Below are 15,566 nucleotides of genomic sequence, written 5' to 3' on the forward strand. Positions count from 1 at the left end.
ATGAGTCGTCTCCTCTGCTGCTTCTCCCTCTCAAATGGAAATGGGGGGTGGTCTCCCACTTTCTGGTGTCCTGCACTCGTCTTTTACTCCCCTCGAGTCTGCAAACCCTCATGGCTGCTGCCAAACCTAGGTGCAACCATCTTGGACCCAGAACCCATGTTCACAAGATTTTAAAATAAACTACCATTGGCTGCTATAATGAGCCATTTAAAGCCTTTATGGAGCTGACCGGTGTTGGACTGGGCAGATGGATTTCACAGGAGACCCTTGTATCTCCACTCCCTTCTCTCCATGGATCTGCACCAGCAGTAGCACTGAGGTTACTGCAACTCTGGCAGCACTGCCATTTAATTTGAAAGACACAGTAAGTAATTTTCTGTGATCCATGTTTGATCTTCTCCCTCAAATCTAACCTACTTTATATTTCAGGTGAAAACAAATACTGATGTTGAACTCGGAAAGGTCTTTGACCTGGAACGTGGACTGAGTTCTCTTTCCTTAGATGCTGCCTGACTCGGTGAGTCCTTCCTATGTTTGTTTTATTGTTTTAATTGAGGGGGACTTGCTGGAGAGAGGTTGGACTTTCTTCACTAATGTGATACAGAGAGAACAGAGTGTCAGGGACAAGTTCAAATGCTCACAAAGGAGCACACACTCTGTGGTTACCAAGCATACGTTTTGGGGAAAAGTAAATAGGATCTACTGGCCAGGTCTGAGTTTCTCCATCCAAAATGGCTTCAAATGGACATCTGAATTGTAAAATGCAAATGCCACCCCCTTCCCGTGTAATATATCCCTGACCAAAATAAAGGAATGGGAAATAAATGATGTAAAGCTGAGTTTAATCTAAATTTATGATGAAAGGTGTATGGTGACAACATTCAGCAAAATATTGGATTAATGATATATTACTCGGAAGTGTAAACAAAATGACAGGGTCATCTGTCATCTCTTATATTTTCATGAGTGCATAGTTTTGGGGCAAGATTCTCCTGTGCCTTCTGCCAAGAAATGCTACTTAATGTTGAGTTTCAGCTGCAAATGTTTAAAAAAAAGGTTTTGCCTACTGCTGAATAAGTCCTTGGGGTGGCACGGTTAGTGTAGCAGTTAGTGTGACTATTAGAGTGCAAGTGACCCGAGTTCAAATCCAGTGCTCTCTGGAAGGAGTTTGTATGTTCTCCACATGTCTGCTTAGGTTTTCCCTGGGTGGTCCAGTTTCCTCCTACTTTCTAAAATGACAATCACCTCCCTCCCCCCCCCCCCCCCACAGACCATTCACCACCTCTCCCTCGGTGTCATTCTCTCTCTCTCTCTCCCCACCCCCACCCCACTCCCACAGACGGAAAAGGAGTGCTTCCTGATGGAAATCCAGGGGCTGAAGCAGGAGAATTGTGTAATTGGGCAGCACAGATTTAAATTTAAAAAATTTAAAATTTAAAGTAACATAATTTGACCTTGTGTCCACAACTATCTCTTCTGGAGACCGTATTTGTGAGTTATCTGCAGTGTGCAGTTGTCTATTTGGCTCGTGTGCCGTGGCCAAGCAAGCTGGGACGTGGCAGCGAGGTCCTTGGGTCATAGGTTTTATATCGGAGTGGCCTTCTCCTATGCAGGTTTCTTACCCGGGCTGGAGGGGCCTGCCTCCCCTCCTAGGTCGGTCCATACTGCCCGGACCGGGGCCGAGGCCGCTGCTGCTCACCCTGTGCCCGGACTGGGGCAGCCGCCTCCCACTCCCTGCCCGGACCGGGGCCTCCGCCTGCCTCACTCGACCGAGGCCGGGGCCGCCGTCTCCCCCTTGCTCCTGCCCGTATTGGGGCCGCCGCCATCTACCCTTCGCCTGGACCGGGGCCGGGGCCGCTGCTGCTCTCCCTGTGCCTGGACTGGGGCCGCCACCTCCAACTCTCTGCCCGTATTGGGGCCTCCGCCTGCCTCACACGACCGAGGCTGGGGCCGCCGTCTCCCCCTTGCTCCTGCCCGTATCGGGGCCGCCGCCGTCTACCCTTCGCCCGGACCGGGGTCGGCAAGTCCAACGACAATGGGCGCCTCCTGTTGGAGCTCTGCGCAGAACAGCGGCTTGTCATTACAAACACCCTTTTTCAGCAGAGGGACAGCCTTAAGACCACCTGGATGCATCCCCGATCCAAACACTGGCACCTCCTGGACTACATCCTGGTGCGAGAAAGTGACAAACGAGATGTGCTCCACACCAGGGTCATGCCTAGCGCGGAATGCCACACTGACCACCGGCTGGTTCGCTGCAAGCTCAACCTTCACTTCAAGCCAAAGCCCAGGAACAATAAAGCCCCCAGAAAGAGGTTCAATGTTGGAAACCTGCAGTCAGACGAAGCGAGAGGAAACTTCCAGGCAAACCTCAAAGCAAAGCTCGACGATGCAACCCGCCTCACGGACCCGTCCCCTGAAACCCTCTGGGATCAGTTGAAGACTACCATACTGCAATCCACTGAAGAGGTACTGGGCTTCTCCTCCTGGAAAAACAAGGACTGGTTTGACGAAAACAGCCAGGAAATCCAGGAGCTGCTGGCAAAGAAGCGAGCTGCCCACCAGGCTCACCTTACAAAGCCGTCCTGTCCAGAGAAGGAACAAGCCTTCCGTCGCGCATGCAGCCATCTTCAGCGCAAACTCCGGGAGATCCAAAATGACTAGCCTCGCCAAACGAACCCAGCTCAGCGCGGACATTGGCGACTTCTGGGGTTTCTACGAGGCTCTAAAGGCTGTGTACGGCCACTCACCCCAAGTCCAAAGCCCGCTGCGCAGCTCAGACGGCAAAGTCCTCCTCAGCGACAAGATCTCCATCCTCAACCGATGGTCAGAACACTTCCAATCTCTTTTCAGTGCCAACCGCTCAGTCCAAGATTCCGCCCTGCTCCAGCTCCCTCAACAGCCCCTAAGGCTAGAGCTGGATGAGGTTCCCACCCTGGATGAGACATATAAGGCAATCGAACAACTGAAAAGTGGCAAAGCAGCAGGTATGGATGGAATCCCCCCAGAAGTCTGGAAGGCAGTTGTCTATTTACTAATGGTCTGCCTATGTTACCTGTTCTAATTGATAACTCAATTACATGTTGCATTTGAAAGTTGTAGCACTAGTGAAGTAAACAAAACTTTTTTTTTGCAAGGAAAAACAGTGGGGATGCTCGTTAAACTGCATAACATGCCTGCAGAATGCACAGTTACCGTTGTTCTCTTCTCTAAGTCAGAAGATTGTGATTCAGCACCTTTCACAAGACTGTTGAACAGAGCGATACCGAGCTGAGAGAGTACTGCAGTGTTGCAGGCGCATGTCACGTGCTTGAGTTGATGTCCAGTCAGTTTTCCAGGATGGAATTTTTAAAAATTTTGGAGATACAGCATGATAACAGGCCCTTCTGGCCCAAGAGCCCTGTGACCATTTAATTGACTAACCCTGTAGATTTTCAGAATGTGGGAGGAAACCCTCACAGAAATGGGGAGACCATGCTATATTCAAACTCGGGTTGCTGGTTCTGTAAAAGCATTTCACTTTCCACCGCACTAACCATGACTACACTCACTGACACTAGTTCAAATAGGAATAGTGGAGACCGCCCCAGTGATCGTACTGTTGCTCTCACTCTTCTGCTCATTCACACTCCCAACACGAACCCCCTCCCACCCCGCCCCTCAGCTGGAGGCACAGGAAACTGCAGATGCGGGAATCTGAAGCAGAATTAGTGGGAGAAAAAGACAGGTGTCAATGCTTTGAGTTTGAACCCTTCATCAACATGCATCAATATGCCATAATAAAGATTCTGATCTGAAATGTTGACCATTCTTAGAGGGTTATGGGTGTGAGGGAGGGAAGGTTGAGATTGTTGAGTAGGTTTACATAGGTTGACACCTGAGCTGAAGGGCCTGTACTCTGCTGCAATTTTCTATGTTCTATGAAATGTTAAAAGTTCTTTCTCCCTCACTGATGCTGTTCGACCCACCAGTTCCTCCAGCACATTGTTTTTTTATTATCGATTCACTTCCTGTCACCTCACTGTTAAATCTGCATGGAAACCATATTTTCCAGATTTACAAAGCGGTTGCACTAGGAGTGAAGCAATTTTTCTTCCATTTTGGAATCTAGTTAACTAGATCTGACAATCATTCCACTGTGGTTTAGTTTTGGCAACTTTGGATGAAGCATAAAAACAGCTGTTAAAACTTGAAATGTACATGGAGTCCTGATAAAGGATAAAAGTGGGGGGGAATGAAACAAATAAGCACCAACAAAAAAAAACAAGGAAACATGACTGCTTGTTTGAATGAACCATAAATGTAACTAATTTGGGGATTGGCGAAGAACGAGCCATCAGTTTTTTTTTCTGCCCAGTTCTGTGGGACTACATGCCAGAGCAGGGTTGACAATCAACTTCAATCAGTTGTCGGAAAGGTCACAAGGATGTCGAACCCTGCAAAACAAATTGATTTGATACTCCAGACTGGAGCTGCACATCTGCAGTTTCCAATTAGCATTTATAATGAACAAATAATAATAATAAAATATTAATGCCCTGTCAGAGATATTGAGGGCCCAGGTCAACGCTCTTGGAACTCACTAAGCACGTATTTGTTTGAAAGGTCTTACATCCTGCATTTTAATATTTTGAGTATTTTGTTAACCATTGCCTTCTTCTAAACTGCATCTCAATGGAAATGAGTGATGTTCCAAGCAATGCTTCAATATACTCCAGGTTCACATTCCATTTGCTGACGAAACAGCAATTCTGGTTGTGCACAGCTTTTTTTCAACCTTTTTAATTCAATACCAGACTGAAAACAAAGCAAAAAAAACTTTGGGGAACTCAGCGGGTGTGGAATTCTCTGTGGAGGGAGAAACCAAGGTAAAGTTTCAGACCTGTGGCCTGTAGCAGATTTCAGATTTATTGTCAGAGGTATACACGACACCGCCTACACCTCTGAGATTCATTTTCCTGCGGTCAAGGCAGAATTACCACTAATTGGAAGTGCATAAAAACTACTCAACGCACACATGTAAACACATAAACGCATAAATGTGAACAAACTGTGCAATACAGAGAAAAAAATTCAATAAAGTGCAAAAGTAAGAGTCCTTAAATGGGTTCCTGGTTGTTATTGAGGAGACTGATGGTGGAGGGGTAGCAGTTGTCCCTCAACCTGGTGGTATGAGTGTGGTGGCACCTCCACCTCTTTCCTGATGATAGCAGTGAGAACAGAGGAAGTGCTGGGTTGTGTGGATCCTTGATGATTGCTTCTGCTCTCTAATGGCAGCATTCTCTGTAAATGGGAGGGATTTGTCTGTGATGTTCTGGGCTGTGTCCATTACCTTTTGCAGGGCTTTCCGCTCAGAGGTATACCAGACCGTGATGCAGCCGGTCAGCACACTTTCCACCGCACATTTGTAGAAGTTGGACAGGGTTTCTGATGTCATACCAAACTTCCGCAAACTCTTGCAGAAGTAGAGGTGCTAACATGCTTTCTTCATGCTTTCCTTTGTGTGTTGGGTCTTGGAGAGATCCTGTGAGGTAGTGGCCCTTAATAACTTAAATTTGCTCACCCTCTTCACTCTGATCCCCCAATGACACCTCACTGAAGCATTGAGGGAAGTGCTTCTCTGTCAGAATTGCTATCTGTCTGACAAGACTTCAATCCACCTGCATGCTCAAAAAGACAGAAGGAGTTCCATGACACAAATTTGTTGAATTTTGTGGGATGACATTTTGGAAGAAACATCATTTCATTATCACATTTCTGTCTGTGGGACATGTCCATGCACAGGCAGCTTTTTCACTACATTTCAAAGGTGCTCCTTTGAAGTGCAGTGAAGTGTTTTGTGGTGTGCAATATCTTGAAAAGTTTTAGGGGTAAAAAACACCTTTATTTGCTTTAATTTGATGTTTTATTAATTCTTAGTGCTTTTATCTTTGGTAGATTTTGACAAATACGCAATAGTCTCTTTTTCTACCAGTTTTCTCCAATGTTGCTTTGAAGAATTCTGGAACATTCCATAAGACCTACTATCTATATTAATTGTCTTGGGTTTCTTTGTCCTTAATGTCTTTAAGATCTATATATTTATCATTCAATTTTAAGCTGGTATGATGAGATTTTGTATCTGCTGCCTCTTGGATATCAATGTGAAAGATTTAACACTCATTCAGAAATCCAGCAACAGTTTTATTCTTGGAATTCTATCAGCTTTGTTCATGTTTTAAAATGATTTGATGTTTTTTGATGCTGCCCCTACTTGCAATAAGCTGCTGTTCATTTTCAATGCTCTTCATTTCAGTTTTCCTGAAGGAAGTGGGGAAAAAATATTTTACGATTTTTTCTGTTGTTGGAAGGAAGTATTCATCTCTCAGGCACCTTATTTTCTGACGTTGTTGTCTAAGCCTTCCTCTTATTTTATCTTCACAAAGACAAACTTTCTTTTCTAGATCTCTTAAGGCAGTAATCAAATTTCTAATTTATCTGAGCCATTTTCTTTGCCTTTACACCAATGTAACGGGTGACACATTCTGTTGGCTATTTTTGAAACCTTCAGTTCATAAATGGACAGTGACACTTCCCTACATAGCAGTGCATATATTTCATAAAGTGATTCATTGTATATGAATTGTTTTGAAATGCCTCAAGGAAGTGATAATGTGTTTAAAAGATTTTTATTTTGTTGGCTATAACTTAAATTTCAGTTCTTTTGGATTCATTGTAAATTGATACAAGTTATGCTAGCAGATGTAACAAGGGAATAAAACTGAGCTGGCATGCACCTACCTTCAAGGAAAGAATAATTTATGGTAGACTTTCAAATATTAACTGACTGCTGCTCTGCTGTAGTATCTTACTGCAAACACTAAGGCTGCCTATTGTCTTTACTGAATTGTTCTCACTTTCATGTTTCAGTGAGTATTATTGCTGATGTCCACTTTATCTCCAGGATACTTTCACCCCGCTGAGCTCCTGCTTCCACTCTCATTCACCAAGCAATTTATGATTCAGCCATTGTATTCATGGAATCAGGAGTCACTGAGCATTTGCCAATTACTTTTTGCAATTTTTATCATTGCTAATTTGGACCCATCCTGCTTGAATCATTACCACCTGTAGTTATTTCAATCTTTTGTTAGATGTTATTATATTTTTTCTTCCCAACAGTCTCCTGTACCTAATGCCCATTGCCCCAGTTATTAGGGGTTGAGGAAACTATTATGGACTTGAGTTACATAAAGGAAGGGGATACTGGAAATAGAGGTTGATCATCTTGGCGTCTGGACAATTCTGCAGGAATTGCCCAATGGGCATCCAAAGACTAATAGTCTTCAATCTTTGGCTTGGCTTCGTGAATGAATATTTATGGAGGGGTATGTCTACATCTGCTGCAGGCTCGTTGGTGAATGACAAGTCCGATGTGGGACAGGCAGGCACGGTTGCAGCGGTTGCAAGGGAAAATTGGTGGGTTGGGGTTGGGTGTTGGGTTTTTCCTCCTTTGTCTTTTGTCAGTGAGGTGGGCTCTGCGGTCTTCTTCAAAGGAGGTTGCTGCCCGCCGAACTGTGAGGCACCAAGATGCACGGTTGGAGGCGAGACCAGCACACTGGCGGTGGTCAATGGGGCAGGCACCAAGAGCTTTCTTTAGGCAGTCCTTGTACCTCTTCTTTGGTGCACCTCTGTCTCGGTGGCCAGTGGAGAGCTCGCTATATAACACGATCTTGGGAAGACGATGGTCCTCTATTCTGGAGACGTGACCCACCCAGCACAGTTGGGTCTTCAGCAGCGTGGATTCGATGCTTGCGGATTCTGCCAGCTTGAGTACTTCGATCTTGGTGATGAAGTCATTCCAATGAATGTTGAGGATGGAGCGGAGGATGGAGTGTAATTAATAATCACCATTTATAGGGAAACCTGATGAATGAATAAAATGTGCAATTTCCCAGATCATAAATCAGATGTGAATGTATGCCTGAAAACCTGAAGAACATCAGGAAAGGAGACCATAGTGGCAAGAAGTGTTTAGTTCCTACAATTGCAATGTAATCACCATTGATAAAAAAAAAAGAATTCTAGTCAGGAGGACCATCGACCATCTCATCACAAAAGGATGTAGAACAAAAACTAGTTAGTTGTAAATTTCATACTCACTGGTGCATGGAACTCTGGTCAAAAAATACTGTCTCTAGACTGCAGAGTTGAAGGGAATTAATACAACCCTCTGTCACAAGTTCCCTTGATCATTTGATCTCTATTGCCGAATCAACTTCCTGCTGATCTATTTTTCAAATCCAACTGCCTGAGTCACCTGACTCCCATTCCCAAGAACAGCCTTCAGATAAAATCTCTGTTGAAGTCTGCTTTAGGGAGAAGAGAAGAATGGTAAGAAGCTTTAAAGATGAAGTTGGATGCTCAGATGAAGGAAAAAGGAATAGTTGGATATAGAGATTTGGGAATGTCAGAGATTTGCAGGGAACACAAAAACAGAATAGATCTGTTTGAATTTCAGCTTCTTTTTGTGTATTTCATGTGGGGGTAAAAACAATGGATCTTCATTGGACTTGCAATTTTATTCTGAATATAACATTTGATATCTCTGGAATGCTAATATTGAAACAAATTTCTGTTATGATATTATGATATCAGGATACAAATGTCAAAATGTCCTCATCCATCAAAGAATATTGATAAGACCATCAAATAAAGGAACAGAAATAGGTTATTCAGCCTATTGAGTCTGCCTCTCCATTTAATCATGAACTGATCCATTCTCCCTCTCAGCCCCACTGCCTAGCCTTCTCCCCATAACCTTTGATGCCCTGCTAGTCAAGAACCTATCAACCTCTACCTTTTTTTGTAATTCTTTATTTATCGCACTATGAACCATATCAACCAATATATTTATGGATGCATCTCTTTAAATGTTCACAGTGACATTTTCTCCTTTTTTCCCCATCCCTCCCTTCCCCCTTCCCACCCCCCTCCAATAACAGTAAATATTGGACAAATGAAATACAATAAAACAATATATTTATATAAAAGGAATGCAAACAAAAGAGACGAATAATCTACTTATTCATATTTTATCTGATCGTGTTTATCTTCTTATCATTTTAAGCGGTGGAGATCCTAGGCCTGCTCTTTCTGCCAAGTTCTATATCTGGTTCCCAGGTTTCCCCAATCATTATAACTTTGTCTTTTAAATTATATGTGATTTTTTTTTCCCAATGGGATACACTTAAACTTGGTTATATATTCCATTAATATTTATAGTCATTAAGTCCAATGTGGCCATCTTATATCTTTATTTTCACTTCTTTTCTGCCTCTCCACCACCTCCATCCCTTTTTTCCATTACTGTTTCTTAAGTTTTCCTTTTAAATCTCAATATATGACAATGCATTTAAGACATGAAATATCCCAACAATCCCCACAAGCAATAACCCTTTAACCCCAAATGAACCTCCCCTCCTTGGATTGCCTCCTGTCCCTTGACGGCAACCACAACTCCCCTTTCCATTCGGTTTGCGTACTTACTCACAAGCGTCAACCAATTTCGCAGTGACCCTTATTCTCCCCCAGCCTCCCCCAGAGAACACTATTTTCCTATACTTATAACAAAGCTCTCTCTCTTTTTTTCTCCTTCTTCCCCTTCTCTTATCCATCTTTAAATCTTTACCTTATATTTATTACATATTTTTGTATATATTTTTGCCGGTCATCCTTCTTATCACTCCTCCTCCTCTCTTCTCTTGTCCTGCAAATATTCAGCAAATTCTTGGGCTTTCTTTGGGTCCGAGAACAGTCTATTCCATTCCCCAGGAATGAATACTATGAGTACTGCTGGATGTCTTAATATAAATTTATACCCTTTCTTCCATAAGATTGTTTTCGCTGTGTTAAATTCCTTCCTCTTTAAAAGTTCAAAGCTTATGACTGGGTTAAAAAAAAAAATTTTGTCCCTTGTATTCCAACGTCTTATTGTCTTCTCTAGCCTTCTTTCTTGCCTGCTCCAGTATGTTTTCTCTTGTCGTATGTCTTAGAAATTTTATCAATATGGATCTCGGTTTTTGATGTGGTGGTGGTTTCGGAACTAGCGCTCTATGCGCCCTTTCGATTTCTATTTCTTCATGTGAGTTTGTTATTCCCAGCACCTTCGGGATCCATCCTTTTATAAATTCCTTCATATCTGACCCTTCTTTGCCTTCTTTCAGGCTCACTATTTTTATGTTGTTTCACCTACTGTAGTTTTCCAATACGTCAATTTTTTGTGACAATAAATCTTGTCTCTTTAATTTTTTTTCAGTCTCTTCCAACTTCCCTCTTAAATCATTTATCTCCATTTCTACACCAGCCTCTTGTCCCTCCACATTTTCTGCTCTTTTCCCTATTTCAATCATGACCAACTTTAAGCTTTGCATTCTGTCTTCAGCTCTTTTCATTTTTTTTTTTGATTGAACTAAATTCTAATGATAGCCATTCTTTTAATGACCTAATTTGTTCTTCGAAAAAGACTTTATCTAAACTTTGTCCTTCTATTTAACCTTCTTCTTTCTTTTGAAATTCTTGGTCTTCTTCCTCTTCTTCTGTGTCTGTATCTATGTCTGTGTCATCTTCTCTTCTCTGTATCTTTGTATCTTCATCCTTCTCTGGTGAGCTGCCTCTGTATCCTTGCTGGGTCTCCAGCTGGTGTGTCTCCTGTTGTTGGGCCTCCTGCTGCAGGTCGACCCATTGTTGGGCCTCCCGCTGCAGGTCAACCCGCTGCTGGGCCCCCCCTGCTGCAGGCCGGCCCGCTGCTGGGCACCCCCTGCTTCAGGTCGTCCCCTTGCCGGTTGCCCCCGTTGCCGCTCATCCTCTTCCTGCCCTTCATTCTCTTTCTCACCATTCTTCTTCTTTCTTCTTTACTTCCCCCAACCGAACGCCCCAATATTGGATGTCTCTCAGCTGGCAGCTCCACAGCTGAGTCCCCTTCCCGTCGGCGTTGACCTTTTCTTTTACTTGCACACTGCGCATGGGCAACTCTTTGCTCATGCGCAGTTGCGCACCTCTTCTTGGCTCTGAGAGCCATTTTTGAAGTCCACTGGTGGGAGGACACCGCTCCTCTGGGGACTCACCAACGCCGGAGATCAGCCTCTCCTCTCCACGGTGGCTCTCTGTTCCGACATGCAGGTAAGGCTTTCTTCTTTCTTCTCAGTGATTTTCCTTCTTCCCTTTTCTCTGTCATTCTTACTTTTTCTCTTTAGGGAGCCATCTTCTGTCTCTTCTCTGTAACTTTATCTTTCTCTCTATTGAGCTCTGTTTTTTCACACTTTTTGTTTCTGTTTCCACCCGACCAGCCACTACTCCATCACGTGACTTCCCAATCAACCTCTGCTTTAAGTACACCCTAAGATTTCACTCCACAGATTTACTACCTTCTGCCTTGAGAAATTCCTACACATTTCTGTTCTAAGTGGATGCTCTTCAACAATCCTGAAGTTGTGCCCTCTTCTCCTGGGTTCTCCCACCATGTGAAACAATCTTTCAATATCTACTCTGCCTGTGCCTTTCAACTTTCAAAATGTTTCAATGAGATCCTTCCCTCTAATTCTCCTAAATTCCAATGAATACAGGCAAAGAGTTGTCATACACTGCTTGACATAACCCTTTCATTCCCAGTGTCATGTATTTACCCAAAAGAATAGTCTCACACAATAATAACTGTAATCACTCTTTATTCTATTCAAGATGCTGTTTAACTCAACACATATCGAATGTAACTTATTACATGATGTCATAGCGACATTCACGTTCCCTTAACACTCTTCCCCCACAAAATAAAATTGTGCTTTTTTGTAAATAACTATACAGTTTAAATTAAATATGTTAACACTTGTGGACACTCCAGTGAAACCTAAGCACCACTTCAAATAATTATTTTAACTAGAAGTGCCAAACAATCTAACTTGAAAATGCATTAAAATGGGAAAGCACAAGTCTTAAAGTCACAGCACATAGTCTTTGGGATGTGCTGGAGGGTGTTTTTCTCTCTTGGATCTTATCAGGGATGAAGAACACAGAACAGGAGTCCGACTTTTCTGGAACAGGTAACCTCTCATCGTTGGCTCACACTACTGGCTGTGTGTCCAGTGCTTGGCTAGGATCTTGTCCCCATGATGTCTCAGTAACTGGTAACCGGGCTATCCATGGGACAGTAGAGTCAGGTTGTGCTAAAGGGAGAGCGTCAGGGGATCGTCCGAAATTGGTACTCAAACGGGCTCCTCTATTGCTCTGAATGGGTTAATATATTGTTTCCATATCTCGTCACCCACAAGTACTGAATATGAACATGAATTTAGTTTGTTGAGAAGCATGCCCCTTACCCATGTTTCTTTATGCTCCCTGTAATCTCTTACCAATACTTGTTCCCCAATCTACAGTGATCTTGTTGGCTTACTCAAGGATGTCGACTACTGAATGTGAAGCCCGATGTTTGGGTACTGAAGTAGCGAGCCATCATCAGTTTTGCTGGCATGTGTTTTGTAGTGGAGTGCGGTGTTGTACTGAATAACAGAAATGTTGTGATTTTATGATTCCATGATGTTTTTAATGAACATTTTGCTTTCATTGCCTGTTTAAAAGTCTGAAATAAGTGCTCCACTTCCCCATTCATACTCAGATGGTAAGGATGCAGATAATATGTGCAGCACATTGTTGTTTTGCAAGAACTGCTTGAAAGTGATACAAACAGAGGTCCATTGTCTGAAACCACTTCTATGGATAATCCATAACCTGCGAACACACATCTTAGTCTCTCAATTGTCTTTACTGTTGATAACCGCATTCACCACACAATAAGCCATTTTGAGTGTCCATCAACCATAATCAAAATGTTTTCACCCATAAATGGACCAGTGAAATTAGTATGAATTTGGTGCCATGGATAGGATGGGCATTTAATGGGTTAGCTCCTGCTTATGGTGCTTTCAGTTGCTTTTCTTGACAGATATCTCCGAACCATGTGTTCAATGTCTATGCTAATCGATGGCCACCAGATGTGCATGCATGCCAGAGCCTTCATCCAGACCATTCCTGGATGATTAGTGTGGAGCTCCTTTAGAATGGCCTCTTGCCATTTTATGTGGCTGACTGTTGTTGTCCCCCACAACAAGCAACCCTCTGCGATTAAGATTTTGTTTTGCTGGGTATAAAAAAGCTTTCAGTTCAGGGATAATACTGTTGGCCTTGGGCCACTCATTCAAGGTGAAGTACAAAATTTATGATAGTGTGGCTTCTTACATCTTTGCTGATGGCCTTTGCTGTAATGAGCAAGTGGTAAAATTGTTCCTGGTTTAGAGTTGTGACTTCTACTGTCCAATTTATGTTCCCTTCTTTGTTAAATATGTTCTGTTGTAGGCAGTGGTAAGTGCAATAATACACAAGATTGACTGTTCTTGTCTGCAGGGCGATGCTTTATATCATAATCATACATTGTAGACTCCATCTCCCACCACTGAATTCTTGCAGTTGCTAACACAAGAAATCCTTTCTTGGGGCCTAAGATCAAGCTCAGTGGTTTATCATTAAGGTGAACTTCCTACCATGTAGGTATTGGTGAAATCACGTGAAATCAAAGATTATGGCCAGTCCTTCCTTCTCCAGTTGCAGAGAGTTTTGTTCACAGGCCAACAAAGAGTGGGAAGCACAAGTAATTTGTTGTTCTTGCTTTTCTGCGAAATGTGACAATACCGCCCCTAAACCAACAGGGGAGGTATCAGTCACTTCATTGTTCATTGTCTGGGTCGTAATGAATGAGAACATTGTCCCATGAGGTCAGCAGTTTCTTCAAATGATTGAAAGTTTTGTTGGTTTCAGCAGTCCACCGTCATTTCAGGTCTTTTTTGAACAGTTGGTTGAATGGGTTGCATAGGGTTGACATGTTGGGGATATGCTTTTGATAATGGTTAACCAAGCCTGAGAACGATTGTAACTCGGCTTGATTCGATGGTGGGGTGCAGTGTGAATAGCTTTAGTGCAAGTTACATCCATTCTAACTCCTTCATGATCAATTGTAAATTCCAAATATGTTACTGAGGGTACCATAAATATACACTTGTCTTGAGGCAGTCAGACTTTAGCTTGTTCCAGCCAGGCTAGGACCTTTTTCCAAGTTTGTTAGATGCTCTGCGTCCTCATAACCTGTAATGATGATCCCATCTAGGTGACATCCAACATTCAGTCCTTGCAATAATTTGTCCATAACAGCTTGAAAAATTGCTGGGGCTGATAATATTCCATACGGCATCCTGATATAAGTGAACAACCCCAGGTGAATGTTGATAGCAACATACTTCCTTGATTCAGGATCCAATTCAACTTGTTGATATGCTTGTGATAAGTCATTTCATGAACTTTTTTCCACTATTCAGAGCTTGAAATAATTCCCCTGGTCTTGGAATTGGATGTCCAGAGACTTTCAGGCTTGATTAATTGTGACCTTATAGTCAGTACAATTTCTAATTTCACCACTGGCTTTTCTGATCGGTTCAATAGGAGCTCCCACATCACTGTATGGAAGTTCCTCAATTATTCCTTCACTTTCTAATCTGTTGAGTTCAGTCTCATTTCCTTTTTTAAATAGCAAAATGTACCAACCTTGGCTTAACGAACTTAGATTTGGCTTCCAGTTTTAATTGCAATTTGACCTGGATTCCCTGAAATTTTCCCAAGTTCTTTCCAAACACCACTTTGCTTTGATTTTTTTTATCATCAGCAGTTTGTACATTGTTCATCGCATCAATTGCCTTCCAATCCAGTTGGATGTGCGACATCCAATCCCTTCCAAGCAAGGAGGGTCCTTTTGTATATGTAAAGAGTTGGTCCTTTCTTTGCCTGTCCCTTATACTCGATGTCCACTTCACATTTCCCTCGCACTTTAACTTTCTCTGCTGTAACTGTCCTTAACATTGTGCCAGACTTTCATTTTAAGTTTGGGCAGTAGTTTGTCTTTCAGATTTTTTGGCATTAATGACATAGCAGTCCCCTGTATCAAGTTCCATCTGGACAGGCCCATTGTTAACTTTAACACAGACAAGAATTTCTACCTGCAACCAAATACACTATGGATGTACATTAATGCTAATGCCCTGTCATCCTTGGAGTCGCTTTTGTTCTCTGGCTCACTGCTAGAACTTCTGTCCTTTCACATTATGGTTTTAACTTTGGAAGATTGTTTTTATACTTAAATTTGTTTTTTTTTATTCCTCCTGTGACTATCTTTCTCTTGGACAATTTGACTTGTGTCCTACATTGTCACACATATGTGCTCACCATGTGACGATCGGCCATTTTGGAACTCATAGCTATCTCATAGGTGGACAATGTCCAGATTTCTTGTGATCAGCAATCATTGTTTGTCATGGCAGTCAGCCAAATTGATTACCAACATGTTTCTCAAAGCCTTGTTCAAAAAATTTCCAAAACGACACGTCTCCGTCAACTTATGCAATTTGGCCAAATATTGGCTCACTGTTTTGCCAGCCTTTTGGTTTCTGGTATAGAATTTGTATCTTTCCATGATCCCTTTTGGTTTTGGG

General features: G+C 42.7%; 1 long non-coding RNA gene across 3 annotated transcripts in view; it reads left to right on the top strand.

Annotated features, from left to right (window-relative positions):
* Positions 1 to 15,566, top strand: part of LOC138741190 (uncharacterized) — an 81,992-nt gene that overhangs the window by 14,366 nt on the left and 52,060 nt on the right. For all 3 annotated transcript variants that reach the window (XR_011343374.1, XR_011343375.1, XR_011343373.1), the window contains exon 2: positions 430 to 517. This is a non-coding gene — a long non-coding RNA (uncharacterized lncRNA). The remainder of the gene's footprint in view (positions 1 to 429; positions 518 to 15,566) is intronic.

Source organism: Narcine bancroftii, chromosome 8 (assembly GCF_036971445.1).
Source record: "Narcine bancroftii isolate sNarBan1 chromosome 8, sNarBan1.hap1, whole genome shotgun sequence".
NCBI lineage: Eukaryota > Metazoa > Chordata > Chondrichthyes > Torpediniformes > Narcinidae > Narcine > Narcine bancroftii.